The sequence below is a fragment of the Choloepus didactylus genome, chromosome 14 (genome assembly GCF_015220235.1).
Source record: "Choloepus didactylus isolate mChoDid1 chromosome 14, mChoDid1.pri, whole genome shotgun sequence".
Classification (NCBI taxonomy): domain Eukaryota; kingdom Metazoa; phylum Chordata; class Mammalia; order Pilosa; family Megalonychidae; genus Choloepus; species Choloepus didactylus.
Window position 1 is genome coordinate 24,795,744 of NC_051320.1, and position 13,819 is coordinate 24,809,562.

Consider the following 13,819-nt stretch of genomic DNA (forward strand, 5'->3'; position numbering starts at 1 on the left):
CCAATACATATCATCACTGAAAAAAATAAGGCCTAAAAATGGAAAAGTATCCCCTTCTCATGGATTGGAAGATTTAATATTTTTAAGCTATCAGTACTACCAAAAGCAATTTATGGTTTCAATGCAATTCCATCAAAATTCCTTCCTTGCAGAAATGGAAAAGCTGATCCTAAATTCATATGGAAGGGTAAGGGAACCTGAATAGCCAAGACCATCTTGGAAAAGAAAAACAAAGTTAGAAGACTCACACTTAACTATTTCAAAATTTATTACAAAGCTAAAATATTCAAAACAGTGTGGTACTGGCATAAGGACAGACATAAAGACCAATGGAATGGAATTGAAAGTTCAGAAATAAACCCCATTAATTATTGATTTTTTCAAAGGTGTCCAGTCCATTCAATGAGGGAAGAATAGTCTCTGTAACAACTGCTGCAAGGAAAACTGGATATCCACATGCAAGAGAATGAAAGTGGACCCCTCCTTCATACAATATACAAAAAAAAAAAAAACTCAAAATGGATCAAAGACATAAAAGTGAGAGATAAAACTATGAAATTCTTAGAAGAAAATAGGGAAATATCTTAAGGACTTTGCATTAGGCAATGGATTCTTAGACTTTACACCAAAGAATGAGCAGCAAAAGAAAAAACAGATAAATCTTTTGTGCATCAAATGACATTAACAAGAAAGTGAAAAGACAACCTACAGAATGGAAGAAAATAATTGGAAGCTATATTATCTGTTAAGGGTTTAATATACAGGATATATAAAGAACTCCTACAACCAAAGAAAGAAAGACAAACAATCCAAATTAAAAATGGATAAAGGATTTGAGTAGACATTTCTCCAAAGATGCTTTATTAAAGGCCAATAAGCATGTGAAAGAATGTCAGCATCATTAGCCGTCAGGAAAATACAAATCAGAATTCAATGAGATACCACCTTACACCCTCTAGAAAGGCTATTATTGAAAAATAGAAAATAACAAGTGTTGGCGAGGATGTGGAGAAATAGGAACCCTTGTACATTGTTAGTGGGAATATAAAATGGTGCTGCTGCTGTGGAAAATAGCTCCTTAGAAAGTTAAGCATAGAATTATCATATGACCTGGTAATCTCACAGTTAGGGGAATAAGTAATTTCCCAAAAGAATTGAAAGCAAGGACTCAAACAGTAACTTTATACCAATTTCATAGCAACCTTATTCATGATAGCCAAAAGGTGGAAGCAACCCAAATATCCATCAACAGATGAATGGACTAACAAAATGTGGTATATACATACAATGAAATACAACTCAGTTTTAAGAAGGAATGAGCTTCTTATTCATGGAATACCATGGATGAACCTTGAGGATATAAGGTTGAATGAAATAAGCCAGACACAAAAGTTCATGTATTGAGTTATAGGAAGTAATTAGAGTATGCAAATTCACAGAGGTAGAAAGTAGAGTAGGTAGATAGATCACCAGGCATGGCAGGTGGGGGAGTAATGAGGAGTTAATGCATAATGGGTGCAAGGTCTCTGTTTGGACCGTTTGTGATAGAAAAGTTTCGGTAAGGGATGGTGATGGTACACAACATTGTGAATGTGTTTGATCTCACTAAATTTTATGCTTGTCAGTGTTTGAGGTGGGTAAGCTAGTGTTGTATATGTTGCCACAGTTTAATAAAGGAGAGAGACTAAAGAGGCGATAATTAAATGTAATACATGATGTTGGACTGGATGTAATGAGAAAATTTCGAAAGGAAACTACTGGAACAATTGAAAAAACTGGAATGTAGACTGTATGCTTTATATCAATGCCACTTTTCCTGAACTTGATAATTGTACTAATTGTACTTACTGTGGTTACCTAAGTGGATATCCCTATGTTTAGGAAATATGTATGGCAGTATAAAGTGGTAAAGCTGTATGTTTAACTTTTTAAAGAAACTTCCCACCTGTTTTGTGAAGTGGCTGTGCAGTGTTACATTTCCTACCAACAGTGTATGAGAGTTCTAGTTGTTCCATATTTTCACCAAAACGTGATATTGTCAGTCTTTTTAATGTCAGCCGTTGTAATAGGTTTGTTGTGGTATCTCATTGTGGTTTTAATTTGCATTTCCCTAATGATTCTGGGCATGTTTTCATGTGATTGCCTTTCATATATCTTGGGTGAAGTGTCTGTTCAAATATTTTGTGCATTTTTTATTATATTCTTGTTTTTAAATTTTAAGATTTCTTTATATATTATAGGTCCTTTGCATTTTTATATGAATTTTAGAATCAGTTTTCCAATTTTCACGCACAATAAACTTGCTGGGATTTTGATTGAGATTGTGTTGAATCTATAGATGTAATCAGAGGGAGCTGATATTTTAACAATTTTAAGTACATAGAAAATTATAGGGGATCTACAAAAAGGGTACAGGGACTAATAAGTGAGTTTAAGAAGGTTTAGATACAAGTTCAAGGAACAAGAATCAATTATATATTGGTATTAAAGTAACTATTCAGAATTAAAATGGAAAAATACCACTTAGTATGGAATAAAAATATGAAATACTTAAGAATTAAATATTTAAAAAATAGATATGTAAGATGGCATACTGAAAACTACAAAACATTGCTGAAAAGAAGACCTAAGAGAAGTACAATTTTCTTAATGGACAAGAAATTTAGTAGTGTTCAGTGACATATGATACCTGACTTCAACACTCTTCACAGTGATTGAGATGGTGAAGTGTTGGTGTAAAGATAAATAAATAGATACATGGAACAGAGAGAGAGTCTTGAAATAGATCCACCCACATATGGTCAATTGAATGTGGAAACAAATAATCTTCAAAACAAATGAGGTGAAACAGTTAGATAGACATAGGCAAAAACAAAAAAACAAAGAAACAAAACCCAAAAAACCACAAAACTGCAATATTTATCTTAAACCATAAACTAAATTAGCTTCAAATGGATTATAGACCTGAGTTTAAAACCTTTTTACTTCTATACAGAAACATGGGAAGTAAGTTTTGTGACTTTGGGTTTGGGAAAGATCTCTTAAATGTGATGTAAACAACATAAAGTATAAAAGAAAAAAGTCAAGAAACTGGACTTCCTCAAAATCAAACTTTTGCTCTTCAAACGAAACTGTTAAGAAAATGAAAAGCAAGTCACAGACTGAGAGAAAACATTTTCGGAATGTATGTCTGACAAAGGACTTGCATCTGGACTATATGTAGAAGCCTGAATTGTGTGCCCCCAGAAGTTATGTCCAAGTACCTGGGAATGTGACCTTATTTGGAAAAAGAATCTTTGCAGATGTAATTAAGTTAAGGATGTCAAGATAAGATCATCCTGAGTTTAGGAAAGTTTAAATCCAATGACTGGTGTCCTTAAGAGACAGGATAGGGAGATTTTAGGCACAGAGAAAACACAGGAGAGAGAGCCATGTGAAGACAGAGTTAGAGATTGGAATTATGTGTCGACAAGCTAAGGAACACCAGGAGCCACCCAAAGCTGGAAGAGGCAAGGAAAGATTCTTCTCCTAGAGCCTTCAGAGGAAGCATGGCCCTGTGATTTATCCTCTGTGAGAGAATAAATTTCTGTTGTTTTAAGCCACCAAGCTTGTGGTAATCTGTTATAGCAGCCCTAGGAAACCAATAAAATATATAAAGAATTCTTAGAACTATATAATAAAAGAAGACAAACAACCCAATCTAAAAATAGACAAAAAGACAAAAGAAGAAACAGACATTTCTCTAATGGAAATATATAGATGTTCTCCAAAGAAGATACATGGATAGAAAATAAGTATGTGAGCAGATAATCAATATCATTAGGGAATGCAAACTGAAACCCCTACCCACCCACTAGAATGTCTAAAATTAAAAAGACTGACAATAGCGAGTGTTGGTGAGGATGGGAGGAAATTGGAAGCTTTATATACAGTAGGACTTCATTTTATGTGACCAATACATTCCATTCAACATTTATTTAAGTTGAAAATCGTGCATAATAGCGAACCCTGTTACTTTATAAGTATTTCTTATATGAACATACCTATCACACATTTATTTTTATAAATAAGGCAAATAAATACTCTAATAACAGTAAGTAAAAAAGGTATTCATAGAAATAATTTTTAAAAATCTTAGTTCTCTCTCTCTGCCTTTATTTTGTTCAATCTCATATACCTGAATTTGTGTGTGTTGAGTGTATGTAAAATGAGGTCCTACTGTACTGATGATGGAAATGCAAAATGGTGCAACTACTTTGGAAAACAATTTTGCATCTTTATTTGTAATAGGCAAAATTGGAAACAGGTTAGCAGATAAATGGATAAACAAAGAATGGTAGACTCATATAATGTAGTATTATTTTGTAATGAAAACGTGAATTATTGATACCTACAGTAACATGGATGAGGCCCAAAATAATTATATACCCAGTGGAAAAGGCCAGAAAAAATGGCTACATGCTTTATGTTTACATTTATATAATATTTTAGAAGATGCAGACTAACATATTGTGACAGAAAGCATATCAATAGTTGCCAGGGACCTGGGGGTGGGGATGGGGGAAGGAGTGGTTACAAATGGGCATGGGGAAACTTCTGAGAATGATATATGTATGTATATTATGATGATTGTGTTGATGGTTTTGTGGGTCTATACTTACAGAAGAATATCAAATTATATATTTCAAATATGTGAAATTTTTCATATGTCAATTATACTTCAATAAAGCTGTAAAAAATAGTCTTGGGCTGAATCACATGATAGTATTTAAGTGGTGGTCATCCAGATGATTGAGAATAGACTATGCATGTTTAGCTCACACATTTAACACACACATTGTATGTATATAAAACATTATATACATATACATGTATGAGTTGATATTTTGATCAACAGCCAAAGACCTAGATAAACATGAACCCCTCACAATAACTTTGATACCCTCAAGGACCTTCCAAACTAATTTCAAGAAATAATGAAGCAGAAATTTCATTTCCCATGGTGTTTCTTACCTAGTAATTGTAAAAGTCATTAGCGTTTTCCTCTGTTCTAGTTCACACACACTAAAAGGAAGCCTTCTGCGTGACAAGTCAAGTCCGTTCACATTTGGTGTCCACTTGAGGATTCAGATCTTCATAACTTCTGAGGACACCCACACCAGCTGCTGAAACTAACCATGAATTAGAGGCATAGCCAAGATTATCTGGGTATTTGAGGAAAACCAAAGGCAATAGAGGGGAAAATATAAACAGATAAGGTCTCCACAAGAAATAGAGTAATGCAAAGAAAAGATAGAAAATCGAGTAAAATGATAAAGAAATGAAAAATCTGAGAAAGATATTAAGAGCTAAGGGATATTTTTGTATTTTGTTTTGGGGGTGTTTAATCAGTACCTTAGTACTGATTAAAGTGCCCTGGGTACTGATTAAAGTCTGATAATGAGGGAAAATATTTAAATATTTGTTGAAAATTTAAAAAGTAATCTCTAGGAAATAAATACAGTGTGTAGCTTCCAAAGAAGTAGAGAAATGTAATAATAAAAAGCAAGTAAATTTAAAGTTACAAAAAAAAGCATATTGAAGATACATGAGAGCATGAAAAGTAGAAGGCATGAAAGAAGATATCAGAAGTGAGTCTAGACAGAGCAGTAATTATGGTAAATTATAATAATTAAATATACAGGTGTTAAATTCTATCAAATCACAGATTCACGGATTGTATTGAAAAATCTATACAGACAAGGGACAAAATGATACAAAATGGTGGACACAAAGAAATGGGAAAAATATGAACAAAAAATACTAATGAGGTGGTTGATATTGCAATACTCTTATTTGAAGAAATAGAATTCAAAGTGAGGTACATTAAATTGGGAACAAAGAAATTTTTTATATTAAAATATATAAATACTGCATGATTCTATACTTCATGACTTTTATAACTACATAAAAGCTTTAAAATCAGACAGCAAAGCTTAAAAATGCAAGCAAGAATTACCATTCATGGTTGGCAAATTAAAAATATTCTTTTTAAAAGTACTCACATCAAATGGCAAAATAAGTAATTTATGTACAGAGGGACTGAATAACCATTTAGAAGCTTTATTATAAATGTATGCTGAATTCTGGGTAGTTTCTTCAGATCTCTTTTCTGGTTTATTTTCTCTTTAGTTATGTGTATTCTGTGGTTTAACAATCCATTGAATTGTTGGATGTGTAATATTTTTCATTTCAAGGAGTTCTATTTGGTTATTCTCAAATGTGCCTGCTTTTAATTATCTTGTTCTAGTTGGCGTTTTTGATTCCCTCTGGAATTCTTTGAAAATATGCAGTAATTTCAAACACAAGAGAGACATAAAACATGAAAATATGCCATGTGTTATTATAGAAGAGCATATAAACAGTGGGAGGGAGGCAGTATTAAGAAAACATGTCTCAAAATTGTCCCAAATTGAGGGAAGAAGTTCTCAGATTTAGGTATCAAAATGAACTCCCCAAATTTGCTCTATAATTACTATAACTACTTTTTTCTTTTTTTCACTACATAGAATTTATTTTTATAAAAAATGTGTAACACCGACACCTACTTTTAAATCAATTAATTCATGAAACCATTCTCTTTTGTAAAAATATGGAACACTTCACAAATTTGCGCATCATCCTTGTGCAGGGGCCATGCTAATCTTCTCTGTATCATTCCAATTTTAGTATATGTGCTGTCGAAGCACGCACACTATAACTACTTTTTAACTGTATTTTGGAATTTATCACCTTTCTGCATAGGTGTTATATTTCACAATAAAAAATGTTTAAAAAAGAATAAAAAGAGAAAATAAAAATGCAAGCCATATACAGAGATAAAATATTTGTAAAACATATACCTGAAAAACGAAATCCAAAATATACAAAGGACTTTTAAAAATTCAACTAGAAGAAAATAACCCAACCAAAATATAAGATCTCAACAAGAACACCTTCCCAAGGAACATATGCAGGTGGCAAATAAGCATGCAAAAAAAGATGCTCACCATTACTTATCTTCGGGGAAAAATCAAATTAAAATAACTCTAAGAGAGCACTACAAACCTATTAAAATGGCTGAAATCCCCAAATAGATAATACCAACTGCGGGCAAGGATGCAGAACAACAGGAATTTGTGCTAAGTATGACTGGAGATGCATAATTAAACAGCCACTGTGCTAGGTAGGCAATTTGGCATTTCTTACAAAGCTAAACATAGTCTCACCAATACAATCCAGTAATCACATTCCTATCTATTTAGCTCACTGATTTGAAAACTTATGCCCACACAAAAACCAGTTTAGAACCCCAAAGTAGGGTAAATAAAAATAAGTTCTCACCTAGGCACATTATGTTGAAACTTCAAAACCCTGAAGACAGAGATTATTTTAAATGTATTCAGAGAAAACAGACATACTATTAGTAAAAGATTGACAGTTGGTTTGCCCCTGATTTCTCAATAGCAGCAATGAAAGCCAGAAGAGTGTAGGTTGGTCTCTTCAATAGCTGAGGTAAAATAGCTGTTAACTTGAAATTGTATTACCAGTAAAGATAACTTTCAAGAAAGAAATAAAAATAAGGATGTTTTTCAACAAAATCTAAAACACTGAGTTTAGTACCAAGAGACCTCTCCAAAAGAATTTCTAACTGATAATGCTTTCTGGAGAAATAAAATAATTTCAAGAGGAAAGTCCGAGATGCAAGAAGAAAAGTTGAAAGAAGAATTCAATAAATGTTGACATATTTAAGCAAATATTGGCTATATAAAATTATAATAACACCTAATTCAAAGAAAAGTAAGATAGAATTAAAATTCTGAATTACAGTAGACTGTAAATGTCCTTGTATTATTTAAAAGGAGAGTGTAGGTATTGATTAACTTTGGACTTCAAAGCATGTTAAAATTAAAAGGATAATGTGTGAATGGTTTTTAAATCAGTTGAGGAAAAAAGTTAAATTTAAAACATTAACCCAAAAGAAGGCAAAAAACTGAAAAATACATAAAGTATTGCATGAAATGTGATAAAAAATAAATTCAAATATTTCATTAGTCATAGAAGATAAACTAAGGTCTCTAATTAAGAAACAGATATCGTCAAATTGGCCAAAAAAATCTATATATCCAGCTCTATGCTGTTTACTTACATCAAAACATAAAAAGCAAAATGGTGAAAAATGAAGAGAGCAAAAGTTATGTGAAATAAACACTATCAAGTGAAAGCTGGTATGGCTGGATCAACAAAATGGATTTTAAGTCAAAAGCATAATAATGCTTTTAATGGAACAAGAGAGTCACTATATAATGATAAAAGGAGCTATTCAGTAAGAATGTAAACAATTCTGAACTTGTATTCTCCAAATAACATAGCAAATTACATGAAGCATGAATGAGCCAAATTAGGTGACATAGAAAAAGTCACTGACGGAGAAGATTGGATATACTACCTCATTAATTGGTGAAGCAGACAAAAGTTAGTGTGCATGTAGAAGTTTTGAATAATGTATTAACAAGGTTTACCTGATGGATTTATGTTGAACCACAGACAGCTTATGCATTGTCTATCATGCAACAGCTGTTGGGTATTGTATGATGAAGGAAAGTCTAAGTAAGTATAAAATAATTGCTATCTCATACATACCACATTCATATTCCAATTTTAGCAGTCAGTAATTACAAAATAATCTTATAGCCTCATAGTTGTGGAAATAAAAACAAAGCCTTTCTTCTAAATAACTTAGGGTTCAAGGAAAAAAATCGTATGTAAACTAAAAAAGATCTTATAAGTGAAAGATACTTAAAAACAGTCCATATTGAAACTTGTGGCTGTAACTAAAGTTGTTCTTAGAGTGGAATGTATTACCTTACATGTTTATATTAGAAAAGGAACAAAAAAGGCCGAATATTAGTAAGCTAAGTGTATACCATAAAAAATCAAATACAAGCCACATAACTGGAGAATTAGTTGACATTTGGCACACCAAACATTTAGTAACTCACTAGATAAATGAACATGGATTTCAGCAGGATATTAATAGAAAAGAGAACTTGATTGACTCATAAACATATGAAATGTTGCTTTGTCTCTCCAGTAACCAGAGAAATGGGAACAAACAGCTTTGATATACAAATTGTGTACTTTAGAATGACACATTTTTAAAGTGGCTATTCCAAGTCTTGGCAAGGATTTGGAATAACTGAAATTCTTGTACATTCTTGGTGGGACTACCTTGTGACAATTCCTTTGGAGAATAATTTGGAAATATCTGCATATACAGTAACTATTAGTGGAGGCAATCTGCCATGCTCCCTGAACCTCCCTGCATGTTGCTGGCGTGCCATGAATATGAGGCCTGAACTGTAGTTTCTTCAGGGCTGTGTTTTCACAAAGCAGTCTTGAGGGACAAAATCTAGACAAAAAGCAGGTTTGCTTCTGTTACTAACTGTCTTAATTTTGCTAGACTGCTATCACAAATACTACAACAGGTTTTGGCTTAAACAACGGTAATTTATTGGCTCAGTGTTTCAGAGGCTAGAGGGTTGCATCCTCCCTGGTCCACAGGAGAAAGTTTGCTACCTCCCAGGGTCGGTAGCATTCTGGCTGGCAATCCTTGGATTCCTTGGCTCTCCTTCACACGCGCATGTCTTGACGATGCACTAGCTATGTCCTCTTCTTTCTCTCCTGGTTCCGTTGACTTTTGGCTTTTAGCTCCTCTCTGTGGCTTTCTCTCACTTTGTCTGAATTTCGTCTGCTTGTAAAGGATTCCAGTAATCAGATTAAGGATCAGCCTTATTCATTTGGGCCAGATTCTAACTAAAACAACATCTTTGAAAGATTCTATTTACAATGGGCTCATACCCACAGGAATGCAGACTAAGACCAAGAACATGTATTTTTTGAGTGTACATAACTGAATCTACGACACAACCAAAGCAGTGAATCCCCCAAGCTAAGTGCTTCTCTACTGTAATGCAGCCCACTGCCTGTGCAGGCCCTTTCTGAACTCTGTGGGTCTTGGGGACATGGACAGTTGATGCAAAGCAACATGAAGCTGTTACTGTTTTTGCCACAATTGAAAAATCCTTTATTTTTACCAGGAGTTGCAGGTCTTCTGCTAGCATGAAATAGTAACAGGCTAATTTGCTGGCTTGTTAAGTAGGGTAAAATCTCAGACCCTACATCATAATTCTTAGCAATGACCTAGCAATTCTACTCTTAGATGTATTCCTTAAAGAAATTCTTGTCCCTGTGCCCAAGGAGAAACATACAAGAATGTTCACTGACTATGGTTTGTTAATTTTAGGGGGTATGGTAGGAACAAGTTGGCAGCAATGTAGTTATTTCAGGTTATTTGTTTTTCTTATTCCTTTGTTTGGTTATAGTTTTATTTCCTTGGGGTAGGGTAGGAACATGTTGGAAGCAATGTAGTTATTTTAGGTTACTTGTTTTTTCTTATTCCTTTGTTATGGTTTTGTTTGAAATGTTTTTATTGTTTGTTTTTTAATTTTTTGATTAAGTTAAAAAAAACAGTGAACGAGTGTTAAAGAAAGTAGATGAACAATGGGGGGAGGAGGGAATGGAATGTTTTGGATGTTCTTTTTTATTTTAATTTTAGTTTTAATTTTTGGAGTAATGAAAATGTCCAAAGATTGATTGTGGTGATGAATGCACAACTATATGATGATACTGAAGACAACTGATTGTACATTTTGGAGTATTGTATGTTATGTGAATATATCTCAATAAAATTGCATTAAAAAAAGAATGTTCACATAAGCATTAGTTTTTTAAAAAGTATAGCAATATATTATTTATTAATAGGTACATTATATTTATGTTTATAATATATTATTGATGTTAATATAATTGTAATAGAATAATAATATATATATATTTTAATTTGGAGATATCTTTTAAATTTTTCTATTAGAGCAGTTGTAGGTTTACAAAAAAATCATGCAGAAAGTACAGAGTTCCCACCATATACTCTCCCTCTCCAGTCTTCTTTATTATTAATATTTTGCATTAGTGTGGTATCTTTGTTATAACTGATGAAACAATATCATCATATTAACCTTATTAACTATAGTTCATAGTTTACATTAGGGTCCACTCTTTGTGTTGTACAGTTCTATGGTTTTTAAACATTTTTATTCTGGTAACATATATACAACCTAAAATTTCCATTATAATCACTTTCAAATATTTAAGTACGTAGTGTTAATTACATTTACAGTGTTGGGCTACTGTCACCATCATGCAGTACAGAAACATTTCCGTCACCCCATACAAAAACTCTGTACCAATTAAGCATGAAATCTCCATTCCCCACCCCCACGCCAGCCCCTAGTAACCTGTATTCTAATTTCTGACTATGAATTTGCATATCCTAATTATTTCATATCAGTGAGATCATAAAATATTTGTCTGTTTGTGTCTGGCTCATTTCACTTGACATGATATCTTCCAGGTTCTTCCATGTTGTTACACGTATCAGAACTTCATTCCTTTTTTACGGTTTAATAATATTCCATTGTGTGTGTATGCCAAATTTTGTTTATCCATTTTTTCATTGATGGACCTTTGGGTTGCTTATGTCTTTTTGCAATTGTGAGTAATGCCACTATGAACATCAGTGTGAAAATATCTGTTTGAGTCCCTGCTTTCAATTCTTTTGGATATATACATAGAAGTGGGATTGCTGGGTCATATGGTAATTCTGTACTTACTTTTCTGAGGAACCATCAAACTTTTTGACAGTGGCTGCACTATTTTACTTTCCCAACACAATGTATGAGGATTCCTATTTCTCCATATCCTCACCAACACTTGTTGTTTTCCATTTTTTTAGTAGTAACCGTTCTAATAGGTATGAGGTGGTATCTCATTGTGGTTTTGATTTGCATTTCCTTAGTTGCTAATGATGAGCATCTTTTCATGTGCTTATAGGCCATCTTTGTATCCGTTTTGGAGAAATGGCTATGTGAGTCCTTTGCCCCCTTTTAAATTGTGGTGTTTGTCTTTTTGTTGTTGAGTTGTAGGATTTCTTTATATATTTGGGATTGTAAATCCTTATCAGATATATGGTTTCCAAATATTTTTCACATTCTGTGGGTTGTCTTTTCACTTTCATGATAATGTTCCTTGATTGACAAAAGTTTTTAATTTTGATGAAGTCCTGTTTATCTGTTTTTTCTTTTGTTGCTCATTCCTTTGGCATAAAGTCTACGCCTATTACAAGGTCCTGAAGATGTTTCTGAATTTTTTCTTCTAGGAGTTTTGTAGTTTTGGTTCTTATATTTAGGCCTTTGATCTATCCTAAGTTAATTTTTACATGGTGTAAGGTAGGGGTCCACTTTCAGTCTTTTGCTTGTAGATATCCAGTTTTCCCAGCACCATTTGTTGAAGAGACTTTTCTTTCCCCATTGAGTAGCCTTGGCACCATTTCTGCACAGAAGGATGTTTGAATTTTGACCATATTGCATTGAATGTGTAAATTGCTTTTCATAGGATTGGCATCTTAACCATATTTTGTCCTCCCATCTATGAACAGCATATCTTTCCATTTATTTGGGTCTTTTTGAGCAAGTTACTTAATGTCTCTGAACATCAGTGTCCCCACCTGCAAGATAATACGTACGAGGAATTTTGTGAGGAATAGATGAACTTAGTCTAGTGCCTGGCACTTGGTGGACACTTCATATCGTTTGACTGCCATTATAGGATGCTGCTATGTTGCTACTTTTCTTTCCTATGAATATTAATGGTTCAGTGGCAGACTATTTGGAGAAATGCTTTTGATGGTTGGCCTTCTAGGGCCCTCATATTAGAACTCAGTGTGTTGTAGTGTACATCTGCTTTTTTAGGTTGTACCTCTGGTATCTTTGAAAAAGGATTGCAATTAGCATTTAAAGAAGAGCAGAACTTGGCAGACCAGTGTGTGTATGTGTGTTGCCTTATTACCTAAGGGACAGTATGCTTTGGACAGAATTTGGAAAACATTGCATATAATTAAAAAACAACCCAGAATATCTGTTTTTATTTCAGAGCGACAAACTGGATCACCCTTAACTAAAGTAGCACATATAAATCCCAACCCTATTGTCACTTAATGTAGCATGATTTTCTTTGCTTTTCTTTATATCCCTTATCCCCATCTGAAATTAAGTGATCTCATTGGGTTTATTTCTTTGATTTTAGTGTATGTTGTATTTATTCTTACTAGAATATAAACTCCTTGAAGGCAAAAATTTTGTCTTTTTTATTGCTTGTATCTTCATGTTAGGTACATAGCAGGTATTCTAGCAAATAGTTGTCAACATTTACGAATGAAAGGAATCACGACTAACCTCTGAACTCTGAAAAATATGGTGGCAGTATGGTTTCCAATAGGAGTTTGAGAATTATGGGGTATTTCATTTTCTTGAAAATTTATTAAAGTTTCTTGTCTTTTCAGTAACTGTTAAATTCTTTCGTGTATGATGTTTGGAACTTCATTTACATTCATTCAGTACATGTTTATTGTATGCTTTGTTAAGGCACTGGAAAATATAAATTCAATTAAGACGTTTCCTGTCCTTAAATGCTTGTAAATTTAGAAAAGATTGGTATACTAAGGGCATTCTCTACTGTTTTATTTTGACAATTTTGCAAAAACCTGCCATGGTTTGTTTACTTTGCTGGTGTATTTTCATATTCACAAGTGTATACCGTTATTATAATACTAGAAGTAAGGAATTTAGATTCAGAGATTAGTTTTTAAGAAAACTTATCATAATATCAAGCATGTACATAAGAT

General features: G+C 33.1%; 1 protein-coding gene and 1 non-coding gene across 8 annotated transcripts in view; one reads left to right on the plus strand and one right to left on the minus strand.

The window, feature by feature from the left end:
- Positions 1 to 13,819, plus strand: part of C14H8orf34 (chromosome 14 C8orf34 homolog) — a 480,113-nt gene that overhangs the window by 69,920 nt on the left and 396,374 nt on the right. The window lies entirely within an intron of this gene.
- Positions 6,626 to 6,728, minus strand: LOC119509682. Its single transcript, XR_005211748.1, has one exon. It is a non-coding gene; the product is annotated as a U6 spliceosomal RNA (small nuclear RNA).